Raw genomic sequence first — 16,428 nt, forward strand, 5'->3', positions numbered from 1 at the left:
CTGACGGTACATGCCTTTATTTTACAAAACAGCTACAGCAATCAAGTTGAACAGTGATCACAGTCATTCTCTGAGCAGCACCTGAAGAAGAATGATTGCTAACTGTCAATGCTTTTCAATGTTTTAAAATGTTTTTTTCAATGTTTCAATGTTTTTTCATTAGGATAAAAGTACCTTTTAAAAATTAGATTGATCTAGTCTAATGTAATCTATATTAATTCAACATAATTTAATCTAAAATTAGGTTAAATATATTGACAATCTTTACAAAGATGCTCATGCAGAAAGTCAATGAGAAGCATCTCCAGAAAAAATTTGGTGTGTAGATAAGCCATTTGATACAGGCAAGTGACCACAGAGTGACTGAGTGGCTGCAGCAAGGTACCTCTGCAGTCACAGACATGCACACATGTTTATACGGAGCCTGCTGCAAGATGAAAAGTGTTATCTTAGCTCATGGTAAAGGTGGTGTAAGGTCATGCATTTTAGCTGCAGTCAGGGTACCAGGGGAGATTGTGAGATGCACATACTGTCTGGTAATGTGATTTGACTGAAGATCAGCTCAGCCCTAGTAACAATTGCTAGAGATTGTCTGGACACCACCCTGGCATCTGCAGTGCTATTCTATTTTCTGTATTTGCCTTCATTTTCCCTCTGAACTGAAAGGAACTATGAAGGGTCACCAGCTCAGAAGATGGCCTCTGAAATGAAGTAAATGGAAGTTAACCTGGGTTCTTCTGCACTTCTGACTGAAGAAGTCTTTTCTGGGGATTTTTGTAACAGTTTACCTAGCTGGTGCCCTGGATGAAGTTACCAGAATAGACAAGCTCCCAGCTATGTGGGCAGAAATTTCCTACTCCTGTGTTGATTGTCATGTCAAGAAGTAAATTAAAGCATTTATTAGATGTTTTCTCCACCCTCCAGAAAAAAAAAAAAAAAGAAAAAAAACCCACTTTTTTTTTTTTTAATTTCAATATTATCTTTTTCACAGCAGATCAAAGGACATCCTCTCAACCTTACAGTCTAAACGAGAGTTGTAGCAGCTAGGCTGAAGGACTTTGGAAAACAAACAAAAGCACAACAGACTGCTATTTAGCAAGAGATTTCAAGTAGTAGAAACAATCATCAGCAACTAATCTTTTATTTAGTTAGAGATGGCTTCCATCCTGGCTGGTTACAAAACTGTTCTACTTTTTGAATCTATCTTGTCCAAGTGTTCTGAATGATGTGCCAAGGAGATTTGAGTGCTGTCAACACTAGTCTTGTTTCAGGGTTGACTATGCAAGAATTAGAATGGGGTTCTGTAAAGAAAGGTGTTCCTGTAAAGTAAAAGGAGTCAAGGCAAAAAGGAATGCATTGCCTTACTGAGGGGCCATTGAGAAAGGACAGATTTTACTCTAATGAGTACAGTTTCCTAAGGGTCCCTGTTCAGTCAATAGAAATCAGCTACAATGGTAAATGATTTGGAGCAGTTAAATTACTATTTTCTGGCATCTGCCTCTTGAAGCATCTCCACCTATTGCGTTCATCCCATACTGCCTCATCATGTCTTCCTTAATCTATGCCTGGGAATACCCTGTAATGTTTTTCAAGCCATGACAGGGTGCTTTATACACAGGCCTAGCCCTACAGAGTTCCATAGATGAAGAGAAATGGAGAAGGTGGAGACACATGAAGAGAAATCCATAGAGTCATTTTTGTACTGGGTGTGGAGAATTTGGGAGGAAAGGAGAAGGTGGGATTCTCTGTTGGCAGCAAAATCTCTTATTAGGCAGCAGAATTGCAGAAGGACTTAGGGTCTGGTTACACTCTGCAGTCCAGTAGTGTTGAAAGACAACCAAGTTAGTCATGGAGCTAAAAGCGGAGGAGTCAAAGTAGACCAGTGCTGTTCCCAGGCTAAATTAATAACAAGCCCTTGTGGAAGTTGGTGCTAATGTAGCTATGCTTCCCCCAGGCCGGAGCTGGTATATCTGTGCAGCACTGCGCTGAACAGACTCTTATTAATCTCTAGGAGATCCTTAAATGTGGAGTTTGCTCAATGAACTGGAATAATTAGGACAGCAGATAACAAGGAAATGAATCTCTTTTGTGCTACAAAACAGAATGATTGTCTGGCTGATGTTGCAGTTAAGTCCACCTTAAAGCTTTTTATACGTGCCCTACAGCAGATCCCATTCCTCTGAGTGCTGTCTGATGACCCCATACTGGTACTTCTTCTGATGTGGCTCCCAAGTTCATATTTCTTTTCTGAAATCTGATTAAATCCTTTGGGATTGCTGTTATGGACAGACATTTAGTATCATTTAGGTGAAGTGAGCTAGAAAGTCTAAAATGGAGGAGGTTAAATGGAATAAAGTGCAGGTAAGGAACAGGTGTTTTAAAACAGCCTGGTACTTGCATTGCAAAGGAATTGTGTAAATAGTGGGATCAGCAAATACAAGCCTTGGAATAGTAGGATGATGTTAGAAGACTACAGAACATTTAATTATTCTGCTCAGATTTTAGCTTGGTTTAAAGTTCACTGGTATAATTATAGGCAATGAGAAGATAAGGCTTTTGTATCGGAATGTTAGGAGACATTGTCTGAAAAAAAAATGGATAATCCCGCAATGAAGATTTACCTTAGAATTTGGGACAGACTCTGTGTGAATGCAGAGTTAGCATTTGCATGGGGATTTATCTCTCCCTGCAGAACGTGTCACCCTTGTAATTATTCATTCCTCCAAAGACCCATTAAATTAAACAGTTTATATGAATTGTCTCCTACGCAATACAAAAAGTGCTTGAAATCTAAAGGAAATTAGTTTGCAAATATAGAAAAACTGAAAGCTAACTGGATGATTCAAGAAGATATTTTTTTTAATTAAAAGTAAATTACTGCCTGAAAAGATGAGTTCCTACACCTGCCACCAACATAAGAAATACAAAGGGTAACTATCGGTGAAAGAGTTGGAGAGGTGGCAACGCTGCTTCCCACTCTAAAGGGAAGCGTCAAGGGGCTGCTTGACTTACCAGAGAGAAAAGAAAAAGCTTTTAAAAAACTTATTGGTACAGGCAACTCCTTCCTTTTGCTTTGTCTGCACTACAAGGTTTCAGAAAGCAAAAAAACCATGTTCAGATGTAGCTTAGTACTGTGATTAACATTGGGGGTTGGTTTGTTGTTTTTCTTTTCTTTTAGTGTTTCCCCTCTTAAAAGCAGATCACCTCTGGAGTCTACTACATGATTATCTGGCCATATTTGACAAATGTGTTCTAGTTTTGGAGGACTTGCACATCCACACATCTGAGGAATATGTGATGTACTATATTATCCATCTGTGAGGACACAGTGGAAATGCGGCTGTTAGGGTTCAACAAACTTATACTTCTGTAAGATCAGTTGACAGGCAAAACCCAGCACTTGGGGGAAAAACAAAATATTTGTTGAGGCACACTGGTCACCAACAACATGACTGTGGCACGCCAGTTTTGTGCATCCCCCAGCTGTGCATCCCAGCTGTGAAATGGTTGAGTTCTGGCTTCAGAGTTGTCCTGTGGCTTCCATAACACATTATGTTTTCCTTATAACCCTGACCTGGCTTAAATTTTAATGCTAACTGTGAGCTGAAAAGCAGTGGTGACATTCTGTCCACAAGAAATGCCGAGCCATTCTGGTGGGAAAAAGTTATTCCTAAATATCTAAACCACCTTGAGAACTCAGGAATCAAGGATGTAAATAGGATTGTTGCATTACTGTGTCTGGAGCATTTGTTCCCTAAGGTTCTTGTTCCCCAAGCGAGCTTTGGTTTTCATGATAGCAATAGGAAGCATTTTGTTCCTTTTGTTTTTTGAAAATAGGCTGCTGTTCTGTGTGAATCCTGAATTGTATTTCTAACACGCAACATTGCTCACCTCTAAAATAATCTCTGGAGAGTATAATTGGAGTCTGTTTTGCTGAAACATTTGATTTAGCTATATTTTCTGCTGTTCAGCTCAGTGATGTATTTCACAGTGAAAGTTGCTTATTCCTTCTCAGATGACCATCCTTATTGGGAAAGCAATCTGTACAGCACATAGCAAGATGGGAACACTCAGGATTGAATGGAAGCCTTAATTGGATACTGTACACATCAAGTTAACATCAAAAGTACATACATATTTTATGACATTGGTTTTTACATAAGCAGAATGAATCAGATTTTTTAGAAAAAATGAACACCTGGTGCTAGATGAAAAGTGCTGTAGTTTTAAATTGTGTTAAAATGTGATGTCTGAACACAGTAAATGGTTACTATCAGAAATGACCTGGCACCTGTTTAACTGTAAACTGGGATCCCAATTCGTCATCCTAGGTATTTCTTCACTGGAATTTTTCAAGTTTTGTTTATTATTTTCTATTATTCTCTAGGACAATGTGCAACTTCTTCCTCTGCTCCTTAACTTTTGGGCTTATATCAAGCTTGTATCAATGTGTAGCAGACAGCTCAAGAGCAACAGGTTAGGTGTACCTGGATTACACAGATCAAGGATCATCTGCAGTGGGGAATAAAGAAGAATTAAACTGATATAAAAGAGGGAAGCACATACAAAATGCGGTGGTGTTCTTATGCTTTTTTTGTTGTTGTTGTTCATTTGCAGAAAAATTGAAATAAAACCAGAAGCTCTGTTTCAGAATCTTAATAAGCCTCAGAACGTATCCCTGGCCCTAAATGCTGCCAGTCAGGAGTAAAACACTGAACTTTTCCATTCTGGTTTCCCTGCAGTGACAAAAGACTAATGGAAATGGAAGAGGTAATTTTTTCTATAAATGATTGACAGATCATTTCTTCAAGATCACTTTCTGGCCTCAACAACTATGTATATAGATAAGACTATGAAAAAGGCAAATGGATTTCAATTTATGGTTTTTAGGACACAAATGTTTGACTGTTGATCAGAACGAGAAACACAAGAATAGGACTGAGGAATGAACTGAAGAAAGATTTGAAGAAAAATGTAGCAACCCTACAAATGACTCATCTCTTGAATGTTGGTGTTATGTTCTTTTTTTCCCTGCTGCTAAATATTGAGCTGAGATTATTGCAGGAAGAAAATGGGAATTAAGGTCAGAAATCTATTAGAAAGTAAGTTTCTTTAGTTCTGCTGCTCATGAAAAAATTTACAGGGTTTTTTTTTATTTACTTATTTGTTTGCTTTCCTTTGTAACATCCAAATCTATACTTAGAAGAGTCTTTCTCCAGCATTGATATATGACGCTAAGAGGCACCATTTTGAACTCTTTCATTGTTTCTTCATCTGTCCCAGCTGGTGAATTAAGTCAAATTAGTATCACCAGTATAGTCATGACAATAGAAAATGAGCCCCATTGGTAAGATTCAAGCCTTAAAGAGTGCATGCTACCATTTACATATTCTTATACAAACTGTTAGATGCTTGCCCCTTCTGAGAAAATAGGTTCAGCACTGGAGTGTGTGAGTCATATGTTACTGCAAGTGAACAAAACAGTTTCATCAGCAAGCTGGAAGACCAGCTTGAAGATATGACCAGAAATCACGTCCAGTGGAACTACCTTGGAACCAATATGGAACTGTTTTTCGCTTTGCCTTCCTACAACAGAGAGCTGGGAATAAACATCAAAACAAAATTTTCAATATGGTCAAGTATGCTTTGGCAGTCAGCAATATCACATGTGATACTGGTAGGAGAAACACATAAGAAAAACATGTTCTGCTTCCTGCTTGGATACAGGGCTGCAGATTCTCCAGAGTTTGCAGGACAGTTTCTTTCACTGATTGGAAGAAGTAGAATTCTTCAAAACTGAGGGTAGAGGAATGGGAAAAGCGATATGATAAGAGATATTTTCTAAAATAAGATGCCTCCCAGTGAAGTTCATTCCTAAATAAGAGATCTCTCTACTGCTGCAAGAGATGTTCTCCTTCCAATTAGATAGGAAAATGAGAAGCTGCTGGTCAGCACTTAAGATTAACTATTCAACTCTATTATTCTTATTATTATTTATTTTATCTTAAACTGTTGAGGTTAACTCTTCAAACTCCTATCCTTTGACAACATTACTCAAAATTCCATAAAGTGCAGGCAAAGTATTTAACTCATCTTGTCCACAGGAGCATTAGCAGAAGACTTTGTCTTCTTCAGTTTAATGATAATAGACTATTTTTTGTTATCAATGGTATTTTAGTCAAATTTTAAGTTTTCTTTACTGTTGCAGAAGCCTTTGAGAAGGATATTTATGTAGGTAAAAGAGGTGCAAGCTGATCAACCTCAAAGCTTTGGCTGCTTCTGGATCTTAGTATGAATCAGATGCCACACACCTCTGCATCAAAAATCCATTATTCACTAGAGTTATTAAATAATGCTTTTTTTCAGAAGCACTTATGGCTTTTAGGGCATGTGTCCCCTTGACCTTTACTGTGCCACAAGCAAGACTAGATCTGACTGTTTCAGCATCCTGGGCAAAGTAATCTCCAGATCCCCACAGTAAATTTGTAGTTACAATGATCAGTTAGTATTTAGTGCCTAATTCGCTTTAGAAATACTCTTTCTGGTTCTGCCAGACGGGTGCAGCTTATTCAGAAGTTAGGTCAGTGTCAGTCTCTTATTCCTAAAACTTACAGCTTTTAGAAAAAAATATTCTTCCACTTCAGAGGATCACTAATATTATTTATTAAGTATTTTTGAGCACGAGGCACTTCTTAGTGACGCACTAGAAGAAGGTGATTAAAATATGCACAGTGCATTATAGGTCAATGAGAAACTATATGCTTGAGACAGCAATTTGTGCTTGAAAATCTGTGGTCTGTGTAGTGTGGGATGTCAGGCTAGTTATTTGCTAAGATCTTTTAAAATTTTGACTGTATAAGCAATGCAATATTCACCAACCCAAATTTCAGCAGTTACAATGGTCTCGTTATACCATAAGAAGGAGAGGCTGTGTTATTTTGTCCCAGTGGTTAATTTTACATGAAGCTTACATAAAAGGAATAAAATATCTTATCATGAAGATTCTATTTTTGATCCAGTTTTCAGGCTACTTTTTGTGTTGTGTAAACATAAACTAATCTTCACAGTGCAAGAGAGGACAAAAATTTGCATAGGAACAGTGTTAACTCTGCTATATGTATTTTAATACTGCTATGTTATAAAGCATCTCTTCCCTTTATTCTTTTGTCTTGCAGTAGTGACATCATGCACCATAAATCAGGCTTACTGGCTCATGAACTAGCAGGCCTCCAAACATATACTGACAGGACAATTAAATGGTCCCAAGAAAACCGCTTTGAGTCCTACAACAGCAAAGGAGGAGAGGAACACAAAGAATTTATGATTCCTGTGAAGAACATCTAGTTGACTCAAAGCACCTTCTATCAATACCTAATAATAACAACTCTGCATCCAGTGATGGAGACCATCACTTTTTTTCTTTTAGAGATATGAATCTTGTTTAACATACTCTGGATATGTGAAGTTAGTCACACGGTAGGCTCAGAACCAGGACTTAGAAACTGCAATATCTAAAGTAAGACAGTGCTCGTCCCAGATTTCAGCTTAGTTATCTATGCCATATTTGTACTTTCTGGATTTCCTGTGGTTACTAATAAGTAGGGTCACTGATGTAGGCTGAACCCTTTACCCCCAATTTCCCCTTCCACCAAGCACCTCCTTCCAGGATTTTTTCTTTTGCCACTATTACTCACATTTTGAAGAGTCTTACAGTGCCAAAAGCAATGAAATCCATGGAGAGAGCTAAGAAAGTTACTTAAATCATGTTTGACTTATTGGGTTTCAATAAAGATTCTGCTGAAACTGGGTTGTGAATAACTACAGTACTAGCAAACGTGAGAGGCTTTAAAATGGGACATTATAAAGGATTTTCATGTAACAAACTGATTGCTAACTCCTCCCCATTACTGTGTCACCCAAAATATGAATGGAGCCCTAACCATGCTTGGCAGACCTATGTTTGAAAATGCCAAAGAAAAGAACACGACTAAAGTGTAGCTATTAAAAGACAGCAGCATAAAAGGCTAGAAAGGGCAAAATGAGAGCCACACCGCTGCCTTATTGCTGGCAGCTGCACTGACTAAGCATTCATGCAATTGCTTTTATGTGTACGCCTTTATTGAAACCTCTCTTTTTTATGTACTAATTATTTCTACAGGAAACACAGAATTATAACAGTGGAACTCTTAGTTACTGGGTGAAAAGTGGAGGAAACACTGTGGCTATTTATCTGTGGGCAAATTTAAGTCAAGTCAGATGTGAGTGATCACCAAGTGAATATATTTAAAAATGCCCAGGGTCCCTGTTTTTCAAAATCCTTAGGTAGGTACCCCCACCGAAAGCCCTAGGTGTTCTGATTAATAGTTTCACTTAACTGTTTAACCATTTCACTGGTTAAAATGACCTTCTATTTGTTTTGAGGCTCCTACTCAGAGCAAAGCTCCCTGGCAATTAAATCCTTGCTGAAACATGGTAACTTATTTCACCTGTGTTTCCCTATGATATTCTTGTCCCTGCTGCCCCTGCTCTGGCCTGCAGCCAGTCGCCTCTCTCCTGTTCAGGGCACAGAGTCTCGCTTTGCCCCAGGGGCCTTCTGGCAAGAGCACAGGCACATTTGCCACCCAGTGCCGCAGAGAGGTGAGGGGAAATGTCTGCTCTGAACAGTATTGCTTTTTTGCCCACCCTCCCCATCCCAGCTGAGTCCTACCTTCTAAAATGCTGAAAATCATCAGCCACCAGCAGAGGAACCCTAAAAAGATTTCTATCATCAGTTGCAATCACAAAGATAGACATTTGAGTCCAATATCTCTTGTATTTTGTGAGAGGGGAAGAAAGATCTATGTCCCCAGCAAATTTAAGCTGTGCCTGGGAAAGACATTGAAAAAAATTGTAGATCTGCAGTGTCACTTCATAAGTCAGACAAAGGATGTGGTATAATAAATACCAGTGCTCATCCTCCTTCACTGAAGTTGTTTTTCATTTTGATTAGTGATTTTAAAAGGCTCATTTCTTAGTTTCTATTTTAGCTCTAGGAAGGTTTTCCATTATACAGTTCCTATAAGTACAATAAAATGGAGATCACAATAAACCAATATATTTACTGAGACTAGAACTTCCTTTCTTCTCAAATGAAATGATGCTGGTGCTATAAACAGCTGAAAATAAACAGCAGAAAATATTTTACTGAGGTATTAACAGCCTCAGGATCTGTATTAATGATAGGCTTGTTAGAGTGCGAAATGCCTCCTGGCTTTTCTCCAGGGTGCTTAAACTAATCAACTGCTAAGAATAAGGGAATAATTTTCCTTTCACTCTCACTTTGAGACTTTCAAATTTCATTGACTTTACTGATATCTGTCCTGCTTTACACTGGTGCAAATGAGGGAAGCATCAAGCCAAAGTCCACACATAGCAGCAGGTCTGAAGGATGAGTTGGAAGTAGTAGTATTGACTAAACTCAATTTTTGAATGAAGGATAAACCAGCCTACAACACAATGACCAAAAATACACCCTTCAAACTGACATGTGGCAAGTCTGCATCAATTAAAATAAAGAAAAAGCAAACCAAAAGAAAAACACTAACAAGTCAGTTTCTAGATATGTATTTCCTTTTGTTCTGAGCTTGGTAAAAAATGATTGACGTATTGCTGCAGATGCTGACTGGTTTTAATATAGGAGGGGAAATCTGCCCAAGTATATTTTTTATATTGTAGACAAATTAAAGCATGAAAGATGCCCCCACAGTTTTGAAAAGGAATGTGCTGTTTAAAAGATAAAGCAAGGAAAAATGGATAAAGTATTTGAGCCAAGAAATAAATTTTAAAAAAGACCACTCCATCAGAAGTTCAGATGGAGTGTCTAAAGGACCCCACAAATGTTACAATACCAATTCTCTAAACTTAATCCAGAGTCCTATATGGAAACCTTAACAATGTGTTTTGGTATATGCATGATTGTGTCTCTCAGGTGATCAAAGGTTGTTAATGTACAGCTAAATACACTGAGGGCTGCTGGGCACACGGTACTTTTGAAAAGTGAATTTATCTAGCTGCCAAAGTGCAGTACCATAGAATATATGATAATAAAATTAGTAATGAAAATAAGTTCGTCATCTAGTTTAACCCCTTGCTAAAACCTGGGAAAGTTTAAATCAGGGCCAGGCTTTCTTTTGCTTTTTTAAAGAATTTGGTTCAGCATTTTGAGACTGGCTTTGCAATGTATTTGCTGTTTGCCATTTCTGCCGAGTCACTCTGTAATACAGTTTGCACATATGTGAAATGGATGCTGGCTGTATCTGTGAGGGGAAAAGCACTGACCTGAAAGCAGCCTTCACACGGAACTTACTAGTGTCCCACCCTCCTTGAAGAAGGAAGCTGGTTAGAGATGACTATTGACAGATCACAGGTGTGAAAGATTGCAGAGGAAGGATTCTGGGTTCTGTGAAACTCAGGACTGAGCTGGGAATCAGCACCTTGCCCTGTAGCATCCCAGACAAGATAATACTCTGAGGGTTAACGGCACCTTCAGAAGCAGTGCACTGCAATTGCTGCTGAGCTTTGTGAGCCAGGTACAACATTACAGGAAAAGAAAGGGTCTTAACTGCTCTCACCTGCAAGAACTAAAAGTGCACTGAAAGGCTAAGAAGGATGAACAAGGAAAGGAGAAACCCAACATGGTATCACTGAACACTTGAACAGATGACAATAATGGGAAAACATTAGAAAATAATGCTACCAGTATATCAAACCTTTTAAGCTTTCAGCTTCCCATTCACTTGGCATTTTCAATGACATTTCACCAGCTAAAGGGTGAACCGTATTGCAAATCCTCTTGAGTTGTAGGTCATTTGATTAACTCCAGTTTGGGCGGTATTTGTTTGTGGTTAGTTTTAGAAGACTGTGTGGAATGAAACAATTTAAAATTGACTACATGAAGTATACTTTTGATAATCACATGTTCTCTCTAGTCATGCTTGAATTTATCTTCCTGATTATTTTTATCAACAAACATTTCCAGATTGCTTTTGACTTATCTGTTAAAATATACATGATGCTAATCAAAACTGTGCATAACCTACTAATCATGCTGTCAGTTACTACTAGGTCTATGGAGGTGGCAAGATTCAGGGAAATATAAAATTTCAACTACATGGTTATCTAACCTGGTGTTTGTTGATGGATTTATTATGTACATTCTAAAAGGGCAGGGAGACTTGAACAGAGATTACCAGATGGTCCAAAACTGTAGTCAGGTTTCTAAGTACTTGCACATGAGAAAAGGTAGACAAAGGCCCTTAGCAAGATATTTTCCAGTGTGCTTTTCTAAGTAGGACGTAAGCAATTAATTTCAATTCTCACACAGTGAAAAATTGCATGTAAATCAGAAAGCAGCAGAGAACTGTTTTGCCGTGCAATAAACCAAAAAAAACACACTTTCTGTTTCACTTTAAAATAGTCCCTATCATTCTGAACTTGCTGTTTTGTCTTGCTGAATTATTTCACTATTATTGACTTCCATGCTACTAGCTCCCACATGCTTACAGGAGTCTCCAGCGGTGATTTGCATACATGATCATGCACACTATCCAACATATAATCTTGCCCAAAATGTTCCAGTGACAGTCAACAGAGCAAGAAATACCGTTACTATATTTACTCTTCAGCCTGGAAATTAAGACCTGGAGAGATCAGGGCTGTTAGGAGTTCTGCAATTCATCATGCATGCGTAAAATGTTACAAGCACACGGAAGACTCCTGTTTTCAGAGGAACTTGCATGAACATAGCATGGGCCTGCATGGAACAGGCTGCAAGGTCAGATCCTATTTTATCATTTAATGGCACTCAGGCACCCAGCTATGCGCACACAGGATAAGTCCAGCAACACTATCTGATTAAAGTTACTGAGAAACAAATAATAGATTTTTTCAACATTGGTTGGTTTTTTTTCCATTTAGCAATGCCTGGCTTACTAGTTAAAGCACTACCATTCTGCAAAAATTGCATAGCGCTTGTTAAATGCATGACAAATTGGGAGAGTGATAGATTTCAAAAAGCAGTCATCAATCTAAAAATAATGAGTCCCTAACAGGGTTGATTGATTGCTTTTATACAGATGGTTTGATCACATAAGTTGCAAAACATGAGAGGGAAGGTATTTTTGCCAGTGCTTTTAGGCAATCCCAAAGGTCACACAGAGTCCCAAAAATCTTTAAGAAGCCTTGAGGATTTATCAAGAATCCAATACCTCAATTTCATTGGTATGTTCCCCGTGTAAGGTCCTCTTTCTGTGCTTATACTGTATTACAGTATTACTGGTTGGAAAACAAAGTGTATTTTTCTTGATAAAGGGGGAAAGATGGGAAAGCAGTTAGGCTGCTAACCTGGGATTTGGGTAACTCAGTTCAAATCTTTTAGAGGCACAAAGTTCTCATGTGATTCTGAGTGAATAATGGTGTTTCTCTGTCCTTCCACACAGCATGAAAGGAGTGAGGGCCTTGCTTTCCTTGCTGAAGTGTTGTAAGGAGGAATACATTGAAGGTTTTGAAGTGATCTGTCACTACATCAGTGCAGCACCATAATTGCCTAAGAAATAAAGGCAATTTATTACTCTTATCCAAATGCCTAACAGCTTTCTGGTGGCATTAAGCAGACGTGTTTTCAATAGCTTTGTTTAGCATATATTCTCTTTTCTTTCACACAATAGTTGTATTTACATATTCCCCATGCATAATTACAGAAATATGTTAAAATATCTGATGGGATGGAAAAGGTCCAGGTTTCTGCAGCCTGGGAAAGGTCATTAGAGTGAGTTAGATTTCTTCTGGTTTTAAATAGGGCTGTCAATTCTATAGCTAATAACATTTTGTAAACATCATTAATATTCTGAATGAGTATACATATCACACTTTTGAGTCCCCTGATTTTCTTTCCTCTCAAAAAAAAAAAAAAGTGAAGGGTGTGAAATCCAGAAAAATACTTCGGGCATTGCTCCAAGTCCCTGTATACTTTACACAAATATTCATTTTTGCAACTGCTATTGGGACTTCATATAGGTAAAGGGGCTTCAGGGCACTGACGGAGGTCACATTTTGATGACAACTTCTTGTAAATGGTTCCTAAGAGGCTACTGGCATTAGTCCAGTACCTTGATTAAGAGACTTCTCACTTGGCTTTACAACATTATGAGGGGTAAACTACTCTCACAGAGAGGAGCCGACCAAGTTATGAACAATCTACATACTCTTTGCCTCATTTCTGAAGGCTTAAAAACCAACACAAATAGGGTTTAAATCCACACTCTAACCTGCAGAACTAAGTATATTTTCCCCTCAAGGAAGAAATGGAAGGGCTTCAGCATTTTCCTAAATTAAGTTAATGAAAACGTTGATCATTATTTAATTTGCTGTTGGAGATTTTCATAAATTGCTACAGATTTGATTGCTCAAGATGCCAGGCACTCATTTCATGCACAGAAGTTGTTAGATATTGTAAGTGGTCAGAACCACTAAAAATCTGTTTTCTATATGATACCCAACAACAAAAATCAGTGGACATCTTCAAATAAAAAAACCATTTTTCTGAGTGTAGGGATGTTGATAAGTGCAGCTGAATTCCTTTTAAAAACTAAGAAAAAATGAAGGAGGACAAGGTCTATACTTTTCCAGAACTTTATGGTAATTTGTGTTTATGCTGTTTTTCCCTGATGATCATGGGGAAGACTGGCAATAAACTACAGTTTCTTCATAAAACAATTCCAGTCTCATCAAGCACACATCACTTGTTTTTCAGAAGGACTGATGAAATAAGAAAGAATTGACTGTTCTTGATAAAAATCAATCAGTATAGCACGTTACAAGGACTTTGAAGTGCATTCAACACAGAAAATACATCATACTTTGAATCTGCCTGCCTTGAGAATCTCTTTAATTTTTAGCCACAGACATTTTAGCACAATGGAAAATAACAGACATTTAAGTAACCTGAAAAATTATCTTTAGAGAGAGCAACTTTAGGCCATTTATAATTACAAAAAGTAAAGACAGCAACAACTTCCCCGGAGACTTTGGAGATACTGGAGACTTGCACCATTTTGTGCATTTTAATCATTGTGTTTCAGGTTGCAAATCTTCTGTCAGCTCTTTGGGAAGCCCTGCCTACAGCCTGCCACCTGTCCCACAGCAGCAGAAGAGGCTGTGATGACTACAGTGTGGGGGATGTTCTGTTGGTCAGGGCTGCCAACGGGAAATGGAGATGTTCTGGAGCATCCAAAGTGTCCAAAGATGGAGTTTTTTGATTGGAGGGGTTGTCCCTGGAGGTGCAATTTGCTATTTAAATCTGTCAAAAGCTCTTAATAAGAAGTTTTAATTGCATCATTTAGAAAGGCTTTTATGAAGAACAATGAATCTTTTTAACAGCTTAGCTCAAAGATGTCCAGTTCATACAGTGCTTTGGGTATCTGCAGTTTCATAATATAAATGACATTGAAATTGAGGCAGGGATGTCTTTCTGTCTTTCTCCCTTCCCTTCCCTTTTGTTTGACAATTAAGTCGAGGGACAGGAAGTTTATGCTCCAGGCTTCATGCCCTTTATGTTATACTCAGCTCCTGGCAGAAGCTTCTACACTCGGACACACCCCTGCTGATCTTTGCTGCCTTTCCTAGGACTCAGGCACTCAGCTGTGGCAGCAGCTGGAAGGTGGGCAGGACAGATATAACGGATGGTTTTGGGAAAATTTTGGGGGGAAAAAGCAAATCTGCCTGGCTGCCACTGCTCTGACAACCTGTGCAACTACTCCAGCTCTCCCAGGTGCCCCAGCAGCACCCGCAAGAGCAGGTAACAGTTACAGCGCTCTTTTATGCCCTGCTGCCTGTCAGCTATGCACACAAACCGTAACACTCCTGCATACCCTGCTGCTATCACAAACCCATCAAGTTCAGACAATCCCCCTTTGCACACCTTTCCTAACCCCCAACCCCCACACTTACCCCAGCAGCCTTAGGCTCCCTCTCTGATGTACTCAGAACTGGCAAAGTTTGTGCTTATCTGTGTCTTTCCCTAACACTGTTTGTGGAAGGGCAGATTAACCATAAACTGAAATTAACTGGCATGTAAGATTATTTGAAAAATGCAAATTAGTCCATTAAATCATTTAAAATGTCATGCATAGTGCAGCACGAAATTTGGCAGGGAGAAGGGGTGATTATCACAGGTAGGCAGGCCAGCAGATGGCTGAGTGCTTGGGAACACTGGCTGTGAGAAAAGGATGTTGTTCATAGCTCCTGGACTGCCTCTTTCCATGTTAATAAACAACTACTAGTACAGTAATGGAAATGCCTATCAGCTCTTTTTGCTATACTGTGGAGCCCATTAACATAACACTGATATTTACATAGCCACAATACTACCACATGCTTATCTCTGCAGGGTCAATTTAATCTTTAATGTTTCCAAAGCTGATAAAGTGAGTGGTTTTTTTTTAGTGGCAGAGTAATGATGCCCATTTAGTTCCCACATTTAAGCTCCTATGGAGTGTTTTCATAAATGTTAGGTTTAGCTAGATATCATGGTGAAAACTATTTCTGTACAGATGCAATTGCTCCTGTATGTTGCAGAGTAGTTCAGGTGGACTGTGAGATGTGGTTATATTTCACCAGTCCTTTTGTTCATACTGTCTTCTCTTTCTTGGTGATCCAATGAATCAGGAAACATTTTAATTGCAATGAATGTTACGGTTCCTAAGGGGCTGGATGATGCCTGTGTGGAAATGTGCACAGTGTCTGGTTACAGAGCTGTGCGGTTCCTACACTGCAGGAAAAGAACCATAAGCTATAACCAGATGGGATCAACCTCAGAAAAGAAATTGGGGCATCAAGCAGGTGGCAGATGGAAACTGCCTGGGTAAGAAAGTCCAGATGGTCAGAGATGCAAATACTCTGTTCTGGGAAGGCTGGACCTTCATTCCAGGTCCCCTGGCATCTGTATTTCTTCTTACAGTCAGCCTGAATTCAGCCTGGGTTCAGGCAGCTCGCAAAACTGTCTGGTCCTATTCTGTCCAACCAGGAGGACAGGGAGATCATCAAAGGAGAACCATGGGTCCTTGTGACTGCTTGGGAGGGTGATCTCAAAAATGGGGTTGAGAAAGCCTTCTCGAGAGGAGAACTAGGAAGGAAGCCTGCTGCAGTAAATAACAACCTTCCTGCTAGGAGTGAAGGCAGGCAGAGGTATGAGGTTTGAAGGTATCCTGTGAGTTAGACCATACTCAGAGCAGGGACTAGCAGTTGCTCCTGAAGGAAAAAAAGAGTCTTGCTTGGAGGCAGGAGGATAAGGTGGAGAGAGTCCAAAATGAGGCTTCTGTCTGAGAGGGACAGTGCTTGTATTTCCTCTGATTAATAGATCACACATCCCACAAGCCAGACACCCAGTGTCAT

Source organism: Phalacrocorax carbo, chromosome 3 (genome assembly GCF_963921805.1).
Source record: "Phalacrocorax carbo chromosome 3, bPhaCar2.1, whole genome shotgun sequence".
NCBI lineage: Eukaryota > Metazoa > Chordata > Aves > Suliformes > Phalacrocoracidae > Phalacrocorax > Phalacrocorax carbo.